This window comes from Podarcis gaigeae (genome assembly GCF_964106915.1).
Source record: "Podarcis gaigeae genome assembly, chromosome: 12".
Lineage (NCBI taxonomy): Eukaryota > Metazoa > Chordata > Lepidosauria > Squamata > Lacertidae > Podarcis > Podarcis gaigeae.
Window position 1 is genome coordinate 43,624,746 of NC_139688.1, and position 15,195 is coordinate 43,639,940.

A 15,195-nucleotide genomic window follows, 5' to 3' on the forward strand; every position below is an offset into this window, starting at 1 on the left:
AAACTCCGCTAACCCGGAAGTAGTACCTTGGGTTGAGAACTTTGCCCCAGGATGAGAACGGAAATCACACTGTGGTGGTGCAGCGGCAGCGGGAGGCCCCATTAGCGAAAGCACGCCTCAGGTGAAGAACGGTTTCGGGTTAAGGACAGACGTCCGGAACGAATTAAGTTCGTAACCCGAGGTACCACTGTGTCTTATTTTAAATAAATATTTTATGCCATGTTGTTTAGACTGCCTGTGTTTGTTTGTGTGTGTGTGTAAAATAAATATTGCTAAATAAACAGAATATAGTGAGGAGAAAGATTAAAGCAAAACATGATCTGGCAGTAGAGTAGAAATGGCTCTTGGGTTGGGGTTGGGTATGTTGACTCTTCCAGCTTCTAACTCAACTTCTGATTCACCTCTGTTATATGCAGTCAGATCAGATGATGATGTAGATTCAGTGCTTGTTATCTCAGGAAAACCTATTGAGAACCACTTTCTTTCTTTATGGAGTACAGTGGTACCTCGGGTTACATACACTTCAGGTTACAGACTCTGCTAACCCAGAAGTAGTACCTCGGGTTAAGAACTTTACCTCAGGATGAGAACAGAAATCACGCGGCGGCGGCGGGAGGCCCCATTAGCTAAAGTGGTACCTTAGGTTAAGAACAGTTTCAGGTTAAGAACAGACCTCCAGAACGAATTAAGTTCTTAACCTGAGGTACCACTGTATATTTATTGGTCTTGCTATCTGTGGTGACAAGTCGAGGTCCTGACAGGAGTCTAAATTCTCAAGCAAGGGCTTGTAAATGGGTTGGAAATGTATGTGCCATTGTTTTTGAAGGTCCCAATTATTTCTACAATTTAAAAAAAAAATATGGAGGATGTAAATAGTCACTCCTTAGTCACCTGTGGTAGGCAGGTGTTTCTTCCAGGCAACCAGAAGGGAAGCTTGGTTGATCAGCTTGATTCTCTTTTAATCAGAGAAGTAAATTATATTTGCAGAGAGAGATAATTATTGAAATTAAAACACTGGAATAGGAAGTGAATAAGAAAAGTTCCATCAAATTTATTTCAATAGTTTTTAAAACCAGTGTTAATATATTAAACTTAATCAACTACTTAGATATTCAGACCCTTTTGCTTAAGTAGTCAAAGGGAAAGCTATTTCTAATTAATGCATATATTCTAATAAAATCAATGAAACAGAAACCCTTTTCTTTTGTACTTGGGTCAATTGGGCATATATTATTTGAATCTGATTTCAGCCCATGCTGGATCATAATGGGAGGTTTTGATGCATATACAGGAATGATATACCATATTATTTCTGCAAAATTCAGTATTTATTTGATTATTGCTTCACCAGGTATACTGGGAACAGAGATAACTTGATGACCACAGTTGTCCACATTATAGTATACCCCTTTTGGACTAGTTCAAAATTTTTTATCTGGGTGTGATAAAATTGATTTAGTTGATTCAAAATACAGTAGCTTTGTTACTTTCTGGTCATATGGATCATATCCCATCAGTTTGTAAACAATGACAATAGCTTCTAGTCAGTATCTGAGCACCAGAGTGCTGGTTCTTATATTTAAAACCCATAGAGACTTGCAACCAAGGTGATTTCAGAATCATCTCTATCTGAAGTAACTTGACTGGGTATTATGATCATGGTCTGAAAGATGGTAGGGTTGCCATATTTTGAAGAGCAAAAAAGAGGACACATTTGTTGTTGCCTATGGCGGGAGGGGGAAAGGGGTGTGGAAGAGAAGATGCTGGCCTAGATAGCCCTATGGTTTGATCCTGCAGGATCCTTTTTATGTTCCTATGGGTTCAGCCTAGAAACTCTTAACAACTGTGTCATGTTGGTTCTCAGTTTAATTATTGAGATAATCTTCTAAGGTCCTTTCTGCACAGTAGGTGAGCCACAGGACGGGGGCTTTCTGATGTTGATGCCAAGAAAGGACCATAGCTCTATGGTTGGATCCTGAAATATCCTTTGTATGGCCAAACACTGAATTAGCTCTTGTCCGATTTTAACACTTCCAGAACGTCAGTTCCCGAGTGTGCGCGTGCTCCCTTACTACCAAAGAAAAAGAGGACATTTTGGCAAATTCAAAAAATCTGCCAGGGCAGAAATCTTACCCCTGAAGAAGAGGACATGTCCTGGAAAAAGAGGACATATAGCAACCCTAAATGGTATCTCTGCAGGAGATGAGGTTGGTGATTGGAAATAGAACCTTTTTCATTGTGGTGCCCTGCCTCTCTGGAACATATTCTTCAGGCAAGTTCATCTGGACCTGAGTCTTTCTTCTTCTTTTTGGTGCCAGGTGAAAAGCTTTGTATTAGCCCAGACTTTTTAGATGTGGTTTTAAGACAGGGGTAGGCAACCTAAGGTCCAGGGGCCGGATGCGGCCCAATCGCTTCTCAATCCGGCCCTGTCTGGGAATCTGTGTGTTTTTACATGAGTCGAATGTGTCCTTTTATTTAAAATGCATCACTGGGTTATTTGTGGGGCCTGCCTGGTGTTTTTACATGAGTAGAATGTATGCTTTTATTTAAAATGCATCTCTGGGTTATTTGTGGAGCATAAGGATTTGTTCATTCTTTTCTTTTTTAAAAAATAATATTTATTACTTTCCCAACAATTTAAAACACTACAAAAGAAAAAAAGTTAAACAAAACAATACAGTACAATACAAAAACAAAAACACTACATAACACTAACACTAAGACATTAAACTAACAAAACAAAACAAAAACAATTTAAGACACATCAAACAATTTAAATATCTTATCTTTCATTCACTTGTTTCAATGACCTCCTCACACCTCCCTTTTTGTATTCCACTTCAGTTAATTGTTTCAGCAATTCTTTTCCATCTTCCTCTGTTTTCTGTCCTGTAATTATCTTAACATATTCTAACCTTATTTTCCCCTTTAATACACTAATAATCTATTTGTACTTAGTTCCTTATAACATTTCTACTAAAGCCATATAACTTCATTCCAACATTTTTTCTAACATTCATTAATTTTACAGTATTTCTGTAAATAGTCTTTAAACTTTTTCCAGTCTTCTTCCACCGACTCTTCTCCCTGGTCTCGGATTCTGCCAGTCATTTCCGCCAGTTCCATATAATCCATCAACTTCATCTGCCATTCTTCCCGGGTGGGTAAATCTTGTGTCTTCCAATACTTCGCAATGAGTATTCTTGCTGCTGTTGTTTCATACATAAAAAAAGTTCTGTCCTTGAAAGAATGAAAGAATTCGTTCATTCTCCCCCCCCCCCAAAAAAAAATATAGTCTAGCCCACCACAAGGTCTGAGGGACGGTGGACCAGCCCACGGCTGAAAAAGGATGCTGACCCCTGTTTTAAGACCATGTTACTGCTGATTTTTTAAAAAATGTGTTCTGCTTTAAAGTTTGTTTGAATGAGCTCCTTACTGATTTTTATTTTTCATTGCATGCCACTCAGTAAGCCCTGTGGGGTGAAGAACAGGGCAATAAGTGCCTGAAATAAAATAAATGAAGCTAGTGGATAAGTTCTGAGCTAGAACCATTCAAATTAGCTCATAAATCCAGGTTGTAGATGAGCCACAAATAACTGACATTGGCATGTGTGGTTAGCTGGGTCACTAAAGGTTGTAGATGGGCTAATAATATTTGTGGATTTATTTTTTTTTTGTACTTCAGGCCCCTTTCTTCATTTAGGAAAAGCATATGATGAAGCCATTTTACTGTAGAGGGGGCACCGAGGAGGAAGAAGATATTTAAAAGAAATTAAATAATAGTCTGGCTTTCATATGACAACGCTTAATCTTTTTCAAGTATTACAATTTCTAAGGGGCAAAATAATGTAATGGAAGCAGGAGGATTAGTCTGGCACTACGCTCTGAAAAAAAAATGATAGGCAAGAAAAAGGATTTTCCTTGGAGAAGATGCTTTCACAGACTCTTGAACAAGATTAATTTTAGGGATTTTATTTGTTATTAAGACACATTACAGAGACCTATTTGCTATGTATAGCGCACGGCACATAATGCAGAAAACAAACATGAAGAACAGAAGAAGGTTGCTCTCATTCATTTTTTGTCTGTTTCTCTAGGTATAGCACATAGCAGACTATTAAGCTTAGATTTTTATCATGAGTCAGGACCATGAATTTAAACTAAAGAGCTTCCTAGTACAAGAGGAAACTTGTTACGTTCCCCGTAGGATGAAGAGATGGGAGTTTGAGGTTCATAGGCAAGAATGGATTTTTTGAGCCGTGTTCTTCCCTCAAAGAGGACAAGCCAGGAAAAAAGTAGTGTTGTTTGATACGGGTGTCATAGGAGAGACAAGAGATGTGAGTGTGTGAGAGGGAGACCACAAAATGACAAATCTGTACCCACTTCAATTCAACTTCCTTCCTCACAACATCCCTCTGCATTTCCTCATGGGCTTAGATCCTGCAGTCGTGTGAACACACAGCTCACGTGATGCTCCCATTGGAGGAAGAAGGGAGGTGATTTCCTCTGATTCCACTAACTTGTGTGGCCTGAAAAACTGCTCTGGGAGTGTTATGGGGGCTTCGGGGGAAAGTGGGAATAGTCAGAAATTATGGAATGATTGCAATTCCTTATGTGGAAGGCACAGTCTGGATCAAACCCCTAATATTTAACTGGCTTATTCACGGTTTCTGCTGTGGTGGCTGTTTCCTCTCTGTGTGTGATTTTATTCTGACATGTGGAAGGTCCCAGGTTCCTCTCCAGACAGAGCTGGAGAAAAAAAGACTGTTGTCTGAAACCTTGGAGAAGCCATTGCTAGCCAGTGGAAGAAAGGCTCACCTAGATAGACCAGTGGCCCGACTCAATATAAAGCAACTTATATTACAAATTCAGTTGTTGTAGATCAACTAAACTTACTGAGATTGCTTTTAGCTTCACCGTTTTTGAAAATTCTTTCGTAAAGCTGCCATAAAAAATACTTTTTTAATGATTGGTGGAGTATAAAGATATAAAGTAATGAAATAAGGAAATGTATAATTGGGCATTTCCTAATCTCAAGATTTGCAAACTTGCAATTTGGATAAGGACCAATCCAGCAAGTGTCTCCTGTCAGCCTTCTCAATGCTTGCTAATAAAGAGAGGTTAGTAGACGCTTTTTGCCTTCCAAGAGTTCAAACGCGCTGCTTGATCTTTCCCAAGGTCCCAAATGCGGTGGGTGTTTTGATCTGAGCGCGTCACAAATAAAACCTTTGAGTCGAAATTCCCTCTGCGCCGCCGCTGCTTCAAAAGAAGACAAACAATAACAAAAAATATATATATCCGTTCCTTTTTTCTTCCCTCAGAGTTCAGTCTAGTCGGGCCCTATTCTCTGTAGCTTAAGGCTATAGTTACAGCAGTTAACTTTTTTAAAAACAAGGAATTAATGTACATTAAAGAAAGGCTTCTTTGTGCTAAGTACTGTACAATATAGTGTTTTTAAAAGTCGGAAAATATGTTAGCAGAGAAGCCTAGGCTGTAATTTAGATAACAACCCTGACAATGAGCTAGCTTGTTAATTGTAAAGACTTGTGGAGAGCTGCCAGGTCCAGAACTCTCCTTTTTATAGCCTGCTATGAATTCCTCTTGTAGACGGTGAATGACGTGACACTGGGTTCTATGCTATATTTTGGACTCTTTCTCTTGGTTCCTTGCCTCTGCGCCGTGACAGTCATTTGACGGATGCTTTTACAGTGCAAAAAAGAGAGGCACCCAAAGCAGCATAATGGGTGGTCCTTGAAGCAAGGCAAGCCAAAAAAAGAAAAAGGGGGGGGAGCGCTGCAGATTGCATGTTGATGCTCCAGACCTCATTGTAAGCACTCCTTAAACCCAAGAATGCAGGACGCAAAGGGGGAACGCTCGCCAAATTACTCATCTCGAAACCATTCTACAAATTGTGGTTGGTGAGCTATGCTTCCCAGCTTTGTACTTCACAGCACTTCTGTCAGTAATGCTGTGTGCTCGAAGTTGCAGGGCTGTTTCCAGTGCACGCACACATCCCCTCCAGTTAAACGCCATAATGAAGAGGAGAGCTGTGTTTTCTTTGATCTAGTTTGCTGGATTTGTTTTCAAGTACGTGTGGGGAGGGGGTGTGGGAGGACGAGGAGGGATTGTTCCTTTCCAGCAACTTGTGGAATAAATTTGCTTCGTATATGAGATGTTAGCATCCTTGCTTGGAATGGACAAATCAATCTATTTCGGGCCTGTGCTACTTTTTTTTTTTTTTTTTTTTGCATGTGTTCTGTCTCATTTCTCCATTGGATAAAAAAAAAAAAAAAAAACCCTACCAAAATTTGTCCCCGTAATAAAAAAAACACCAGATACAATTCCTCACATAATTTTGGATTGCCTTCTTCTTGACACCCCTCTTAGTGACTCCCTTACAGCTTAAAATATCGATTTACGAAGTGTCTGTAATCCAATATTTGTTGAGGGATGATACTAATTGTTTCAGGGTATCTGCTGCGATCTTTAAAGCTAAATCTAAAGTTTCTTGATTTGTTCATTGGTGGCTCTCCAGCTATCTAGTCTTATACAAGGTATGTGTTTGGATTATCAGTGTATTTGGATGACTTTGTATGATTTTATTGTTTAATCTTATGCCAATAAAGGGCAATAACAACAGCAACATTACAATTAAATGTGCATTTTGGACTTCTTTTGAAATATGCATGTTTAAAAAAAGTATTTTGATCCTTTTGTGGGGGCTGACAAGAGCATTTGAATGTTTGGGAAGTGCAAAAGTTAGTAAATAACTTAGGTTCCGATCCCTATATTATTCCCGAAGATATGGGTCGGGTCAGCTTCAGAATTCACAAGTATCTAATTTTCAAGGCAGCACTAAGTCTTTGCATTTTAACTGTTGCCAGCTTTGGCTTATTAGTTCCTTTCATTAAGGATTGAATAGAAAGGTTGAACTGAGAAAGCTTTTTTCCCTGTGCAGTGCTGGGCATGTGAAGATGCTGTGTGATTGTTTTGTTGCATACCCAGCTTATAAAAAAACAAAAGGCAAGGATGAAATGTGGTTGGCTCAAGACTAGGGCTGTGCCAAATATTCCTTGAGGGCAAGATATTCACTGGGCCATTTTCAAAGCATGCAGGACAGGGCCAGATTTAGGTCTGATGAGGCCCTAAGCGACAGGGTAATGGGGCCCTTTATATGTCCAGTTGTCAACCACAAATTGTCACTGTTTTTGGTGTTGAATATACGGTATGCTATATGGTAATTAATGGGCCTAATAGGTATCTAAAGCCATTTGCACATAACAAATAGGAGTCTACACAACACAAAACACTGTTGCTGTATGTAGGTTTTATTTTATTTGCTTTTTATATTATATTTTGGAAATGTACACCCAGTGGGGCCCTAAGCTGTAGCTTGTTTAGCTTATACGTAAATCTGGCACTGATGCAGAAGCCAGTTGAGCTTGGAACCAAGCTGCTTGGTGATTTTAAATGGTTTTTAAGATGAAAAGAAAGGGAACCCTCCCCACTTTGTCTGTCTGTCTGTCTGTCTGTCTAATCTATCATCTACTTACTTACTTACTTACTTACTTACCCAGAAGAAAATGATATTCAACCCTCCTCCCAACAAAATTTTCCACCTCACCTTCTCAGTAGGCAAAAGTTTTGCAAAGGTGGGAAGGTGATGTGGAGGAGATGGGTAGCAAGTCTTTTAATTGTTTATTTTTTTATACCCAAGTTTAAGCCAATACATCCCTGGGTTTATTGTTGTAATTGGAAGTGCTATCTACTTAATTATGGCATACAAAATAGAATTTACATCATTTTAAAACAAAAATTATATGATTTCAAAGACGTGTTGAAATGTTGCGGCTCTCACGTGGATGACTACTGCCCCCAAATGCTTTTCTACCTAGCGATAATCCACATGGAAGCTGTATTCTTTGGACCAGCTCTCCATAAAGTCAAGGGATGCTTATTTTCTCCCTTCAGTTGTGTACCCTGTACATGATTACTTTGTCACTATTCACTGGTGCAGTGCCTTTTTAAAAAAGTATTTAAAAGTGTTTATTGAGTTTGGTTAATTATAACTTTTGAACAATTAATTTTCTAACTGTTAACAAAAGCAGTCACCTCCTGAAGGGAAGAGGGGAACGATGAGATCAAGAAGCCAGTTTGCTAAATCAGCCAAATAAAATAGAAAGAAGAATAAATTTAAGAGCTGAGTGAGGGGAAAGGTTAGAATATTGGAAGCAGAGGTGCAGCAACAGTGGAGACCAAGTGATGTGTGAAGTGAAATACTGGATGCATCATTGATCAAAAAGAGACAGAAATTCATGCCATTTGAAACTGAAAGTCTCCAGAGGGCATCCCTCTTATTGTAGATTGTTTGTTTAGCAGAGACAACCTCAGTGTCACTGAGCCATTGGCCCACTGAAGAAGATACACAAGACCTCTGGTGTTAACACAGATGCTCTTGACTCCTTGTGCAGCTACGCAAATCTATAATTCCTAGTTCATAGGGAGTGTCCACAATGCATATGGATAACCTAGAATTTACCTGTTAAAATAATAATTTAAAAGAGGCAAAGTGAGATTGATCCTAGGTTCAATGTCATCCTCAAAACATGCACTCAAGGTGAGCACCTGATGCTAATGACAAGACCAGCAATTGTCTGTCTCACAAATTCCAAGATGCTGAACTTTGATTAGGTATCAGTGCACACACAACAAATCATTTTGGTGAATGAGTCTTAGGCACAAGCCTAATGTAGCAGATCTAATAGATTTTAGCACATTTTGACACTGAAGATTATTGAGTTGAGGGATAAATAACCACTGATGCGGTGATGAATATTGTCCAAATCAGGTTTAAATTAGTTGGTGGAGTTAGCTGAGCGCCTCTTTCATTCTTAATTAAAGTAGTTTTACTTTTTCCATTATTTGATCTTGATAGAAATTTAATTCTTTCCAACTCTGTGGTAGCTGTAGAGGAAATATTACAATTTTCTTTTCACTTATCAGTTTTATAATAATAGCATTGTTCTATTAGAAAACTGGCTTCTTGATTCATGTACCAATATTTGAAATCATGTCAGCCTGCTCGTCAATGTTGTGTATATAATTCATGCTGCCCTTTTCTTTTAATTTTCTTTTCTGATAGGTTAACACAGTTGGGTTGTAAAAGGCTCAAGAAACAAGTCAGGTGTAAATATACATCTAGAGCACAGAACACCACTTATCCCTCACTGGAGACCAATGGGAATAATATAGTGTGTGTGGCCTGTCTCTTCAAGAGAAACGCCTAGTCTGTCATAGAAATTCTGCTACCCTCTCCATAGCTCACTGGGAACTAGTTGGATCCTTAGGGTGTGTTCACATTACTGTTTACTGAGGCTCTAGCGTACTCCCAACACTGTTTTTTTAAAGCAGGGTTAACATGACATTAGCCACAATCCACCTGTATCCTGCAGCTTTTTAGAGAAATGTTCCTCTTTGATGTGCTTTATCTCAAATCAGCTTCCATGCAGTTTGAAAATGGAAGTCCTGGTTATGCTGAATAAACATGGCCCATACTGTTCCAAAATTGTCACGCTTTAAGATGCTTGAGGTTCTGTTGAAGTTGTCTTGGTTAAGGCAGTCCCAGTCTCATGGGATACTACAAATGCAACTTCAGCTGGCTCCTGGATTTCTCATCACCTTTGCTCCAAACCTTTGCACTGAACTCCGGTGATGAAATCCACATCTTAGAATACCAAGGAATGCATTGTTCATTGTAAGCAACCCCTGAGTGCTTTTTCCCTTCCCTCTTGCGGTTAGGAGCATTACAACAGATATGCCGAGTTGACTATTTTGAGAGGATGTGTCAGCAATTAGAAATATAATGGAATTTATCTTGATCTATCTTGCACTACTTGTTAGAGCAGCAGGTACAAACAGCCCAGGTTATATACATGTTAGCTGTCCGGTGCAATCCTATGTGTGTGTACTCAGAAATAAGCCCCATTGCTCTGTGAGAATTATTTTCAGGCACAGTGATACCTCGGGTTAAGAACTTAATTCATTCCGGAGGTCCATTCTTAACCTGAAACTGTTCTTAACCTGAGGTACCACTTTAGCTAATGGACCCCTGAGGTACTATTTCTGGGTTAGCGGAGTCACAACATTAAGGAACCAATTCTCTTGAATTGATAATAGGAAAACCTACATTCTCCTCCAAACCAAAGGTGTGAATGTGCTCCCTGAATATTTACTGGCTTAATTGGATGTGATGTTGATTGCATTAATGCATTTGATGTGTATGTTTGTTATCTAAACAGGTTTAGCTTGAAATACAGACTCAGCTTTTGAGATGTGATTTTTGTCTGGAACTTGGCCGGGGAAAAACTTCCCCTCCCTACCAGTCTTAAGACTTCTCCATCTTCCCTTACTTTATGTATCAAGAAAATGTTTGTGTGAATTGCATTCACAGAATTTAACTTCATGTTTACTTGGGCTTTCATATTGACATGTGTACAAGAGCAATGCTATTTATTCATTTGATGATGATGATAATGATGATGATATAATGAAATTTATTGCTGGTGTGGAGTTCCAAGATTGTGCCCATTTTAAAAAAAGTAAGTTCAGTTAGATCCATGAGATTTGTTCATGTGTGAATAGTTGTCTTAGAGTTGACACTAATATTTCAGTCATCATTTGCATGACAAAACATGTTTGAAGCTAAGTGAGAAAATAGCTTTTTCAATGTAGATAGAATTGGTTGTATCCAGTTGTACCCTTCTGCTCATTGATCCAGCGCAGTTTTCACAAACTGAATGGAAGAGGAGATTTTATGAAGGTTCCACTTTTACCTGCAGCCTCCCCATGCCGCTTACTGTGCTATTTCAAAGTGTCCCCCAACCTTCTGATTCAGAAGGGTGTAGCAGGGTTACAGAAAAAAGGGAAGAATCAGTGGAAATTACCTGCCTGCTGATGGCTGCCTCTGCTGGATCAAAAATCCTTCTATCAGTCAAATGACACAATTGATTACAAACCAATGTCTTCACAGTATGCACAGTATGCACATGCCGTTTTGCTCAGGTTGTTTGCTGTTCAAGAAATATACCTCTTCCACCTATTATAATCAGGTGTGACATTTTGCTACGTAGAAGTTGGTTTGCCATATCTGCAGCCTTCCTAAAGGAGTATTTGCATAGCTCAGTTTCAGTTTGATGTCTACTAAAACAAAACAAAAAACCCACACCAATTGCATGCCATCAAACAACAGTACAGTGGTACCTCGGGTTACATACGCTTCAGGTTACAGATTCTGCTAACCCAGAAACAGTACCTCGGATTAAGAACTTTGCTTCAGGATGAGAACAGAAATCGTGCTCTGGCGGCACGGCAGCAACAGGAGGCCTCATTAGCTAAAGTGGTGCTTCAGGTTAAGAACAGTTTCAGGTTAAGAACGGACCTCCAGAACGAATTACTTAACCCGAGGTATACCTGTATGGTGAAGATGTAGTTTAATAATGAAATCAGACTAAGTTTTTATGAGGTTTTTTAATTAAAGCCAATGGATGTGTGTTTGTTTGTTTGTTTGTGTGTGTGTGTGAGAGAGGCTTGCAATTATCAGGTGTGTTGCAAGACATTCTGTAGAAGTTAGTAGGTATTGATCTATCCTTGCATGGAGGAAGTGAGAAGCAGGAGCCATCTATGAGATTTTAATATTAAAGAGGCCGATCATGCAATGTGCTCAACAGTCAGATTTCCCTCTGAAGTGAATAGGAGTTAAGGCTGTTCAACAGATGTTCAAGAAATCTCACAGCTTGGCACTGTTTAGTCACCAGAGCTTTGTTTTAAAATACTGGAAGGTAAAGGTCAGGTACAGTCAGAATATTTTATTCTCTTCAGCATGTGCCTATGAACTCCGCTTAAAAAAAAAAAATGAAACACCACAAATCCTTTACCAAGAGAGCAAATTTAGGAAGCCAAACATTCAAATTCAGAGGTCATATTTATATGCACATGACGGATATTATACAAGGAGTACTAATTTGGAACTCTTGGCTGCAAAATTTGTATGCTCTTGGTGATGGCCTTTTCAATTCACTGTCTGGAAAATGACCCCTACGCCAGGATTTTGGGGGCCCTGACTAGCAGAAGCAGAGCTCTGCTTTGTGGGCCTCCTGATTTTATAGTGTATACTGTATAGCTATCAACTCTCTGTTCTTCCTACTACCTTTTCCTGGGAAGTGGTGGTATTGTTGTTTAGTTGTTTACTCGTGTCCGCCTCTTTGTGACTCCATGGACCAGAGCATGCCAGGCACTCCTGTCTTCCACTGCCTCCCGCACTTTGGTCAAACTCATGCTGCTAGCTTCGAGAACACTGTCCAACCATCTCGTCCTCTGTCGTCCCCTTCTCCTTGTGCCCTCCATCTTTCCCAACATCAGGGTCTTTTCCAGGGAGTCTTCTCTTCTCATGAGGTGGCCAAAGTATTGGAGCCTCAGCTTCAGGATCTGTCCTTCCAGTGAGCACTCAGGGCTGATTTCCTTCAGAAAGGAGAGGTTTGATCTTCTTGCAGTCCATGGGACTCTCAAGAGTCTCCTCCAGCACCATAATTCAAAAACCATCAATTCTTCGGCGATCAGCCTTCTTTATGATCCAGCTCTCACTTCCATACATCACTACTTCCTGGTAAGTAGAGGGAACATGAAAAAAATACATGATGGCCAGGGAAAACATTTACACCCCCCCCTTACACACACACACACACACACACACACACACACAAATCATTTTGATTTAAAAACAAACAAAAAACAATGCTTCTCTCCCTCATTGTGGCAAAGTTCACTTAAGAATATAATTACAAAGATAATGAAGGATCTCTCGCTTATGCTCGTTTATTTGGTGGGTCAGTCAAATTAAGTGCACTTATTTCCGAAAAAGTGCCACGGCCACCATTTGCAGCTGCTTTCTTCCTTGCAATCCTGTAAAATGTCCCAACTCTTTGCACCTGAAGTACTTCTCTGGCTCTCTCTGCCCCTTCTGGCTCATTGCCTGCTTCCAGTGGGGTTCCTCAGCAGCAAAATAGGTAGCTGCTCTGTCGTATGCCATTTGCTTCCTGAGCGTGCCATTTGTCAGGTGTCAGTTTAAAGAGACAAACCTATCTAGCCTATCTCTGGAACTGTGGATGGTTTAGAAAGAAAATGGATTTAAACAATAGGAGTGATAATATTTAGTTCAGGCAGCGATGGAGCTGAACTTGATGCTCTATTCCAAAGAGGGTAGATTTATGACCTCGGAGCAGCAGTCAAGTAAAACATTCTTATATTTCTTTTTTTTCCTCCCCCCACCCCCCTTCCTAACATATAAGGCAAGCGGTGAGGAGTGATATTGTGTACAAGGCTATTACACTTTCTCTTTGGCCTGTTTAATGTCCTTGACACATACCAATTTCATCCAGCAACAGCAAGTATGCAAATTGGCGAAAAGCTCCATTAGGTTGTTCGAGGCTAGGGAGACCCATCTGTCAGTGCCTGTGACATTTCCTAGCCTGGATCCTCATGTGGGAAACTGTCCTTGAGATACCCAGACAGATGAGTTTCCTCTAGTGTCTAATGTTCTCGGAATCTCTAAGGAAGTAGCCATACATTTTTTATCGCCCTGACACTTTCGGTGATATGTGGTTCCCCTCCTTTTGCGCACATGCACAGAGCATTGTTAGAGACAAAAATATATATTTAGAAAAGAGGAATGGGGGAGGTTTGTATCTTTCTGCAGTGATCGCCTTGTTCCTGGACAGTGTTTCTACGAGAAATCTAAATAATGTCTAGGAATGTGGGCAACAGGTTACTTTAACGAATTGCCTACCGTCTTGATGGTTGGCTGTTTGACGAAGGATTTAAAGCAGGGAGAGGGGGAGTGAAACAGATCTGCAGCCGGCCAGAATCTGAATGAGACACCAGTTCGGTGTATGTCTTTGCAGAAGAGCAGGGTGTTAATGTTTGAAAGAAACGAATGAAGATAGCAAGTAAGGAGTTCAGAGTACAAGTGGGGTGAGACATGAAAGTAAAAAAAAAATACCAGAGTAGGATACAACAGGTCCTAAGACCTCTTGGTGTAGACGGGACCTGCCAGTGATCATGGTAAATCATCGACTATGCCTATTGAAGTTTGGGTAGCTGGAAATAATGATGGGGTGGCTGAAGGTTATGCCATGTGGACAAGTAAACACCACCTTGTGTCTTGTGTTCGTGTTCCTTTCCCGTTATCAGGGGCCCATGGAAATTACACCCCAAGCTCTGGATTGGTGACTTTAGAAGTGGCTGTCCTGGCGAAAGGCAGGGTTCTGTCCTTTCCTCTAACAGGGGTAGTTAAGGTTCGTATGTTATTCTACTAAGTGTGGTAAGAGTGGTAGACTCGTAATCTGGTGATCTGGGTTCGCGTCCCCGCTCTTCCACATGCAGCTGCTGGGTGTCCTTGGGCTAGTCACATTTCTCTGAATTCCCTCAGCCTCACTCACCTCACAGAGTGTTTGTTGTGGGGGAGGAAGGGAAAGGAGAATGTTAGCCGCTTTGAGACTCCTTAGAGTAGTGATAAAGCGGGATATCAAATCCAAACTACTCCTCCTCCTCCTCTTCTTCTTCTTCTTCCTCTTCCTCTTCTCCAACCCCACTGCCAGTAATTGTCTGTTACTTAAGCAGCAGGAACTAGGATTACTGCTATCTGTGATATATTCCCTGAAATCTCTCTCTTTCTCTCCTTTTCGTTCCAGTGAAGCTTTTTGCTCCTTGAGCAGTGTTGGGTTCAAAAACTATAAACATGACTCTGGTGGAATCTGTGGGTCCTACCATACAATTGCATAGGAGTATAGGAAGCTGCCTTCTGCTGGGCCAGACCATTGGCTTATCTAGCACGGTACTGTCAACGGTGACTGCCAGTTTCACACCTTGAGTCTGCTGGAGATGATAGGGGTTGAACTACATTCAAAGCAGATGTTCCACCACTGAATTTCAGTACTCCCATAGCAGCAGCAGCAGCAGCAGCTGCAGCTGCAGCAGCTGTGTGTTCTTTATGCAAGACCTTCCTAATGTTTGATAAGAGATTCCTCTATTAACTGAAAGTATGTGATCTCTTGGGGCCTGTCCCTTGGGTAGCACAAGGTGTGCTGTGGATGAATATGTCCTTGTTGCAGTCTTATACCTTTGGTCCTCCCAGCCACCTGT

General features: G+C 40.4%; 1 protein-coding gene across 10 annotated transcripts in view; it reads left to right on the top strand.

The window, feature by feature from the left end:
* The window catches only part of RBMS3 (RNA binding motif single stranded interacting protein 3), a gene marked incomplete at its 3' end in the record, with an annotated part of 741,806 nt that overhangs the window by 344,268 nt on the left and 382,343 nt on the right, over positions 1-15,195 (top strand). Inside the window, exon 2 of one of the 10 annotated variants that reach the window (XM_083705902.1) lies at positions 14,245-14,348. The exons of the other annotated variants lie outside the window; for them this stretch is intronic. The remainder of the gene's footprint in view (positions 1-14,244; positions 14,349-15,195) is intronic. 10 annotated transcript variants of the gene reach the window in all.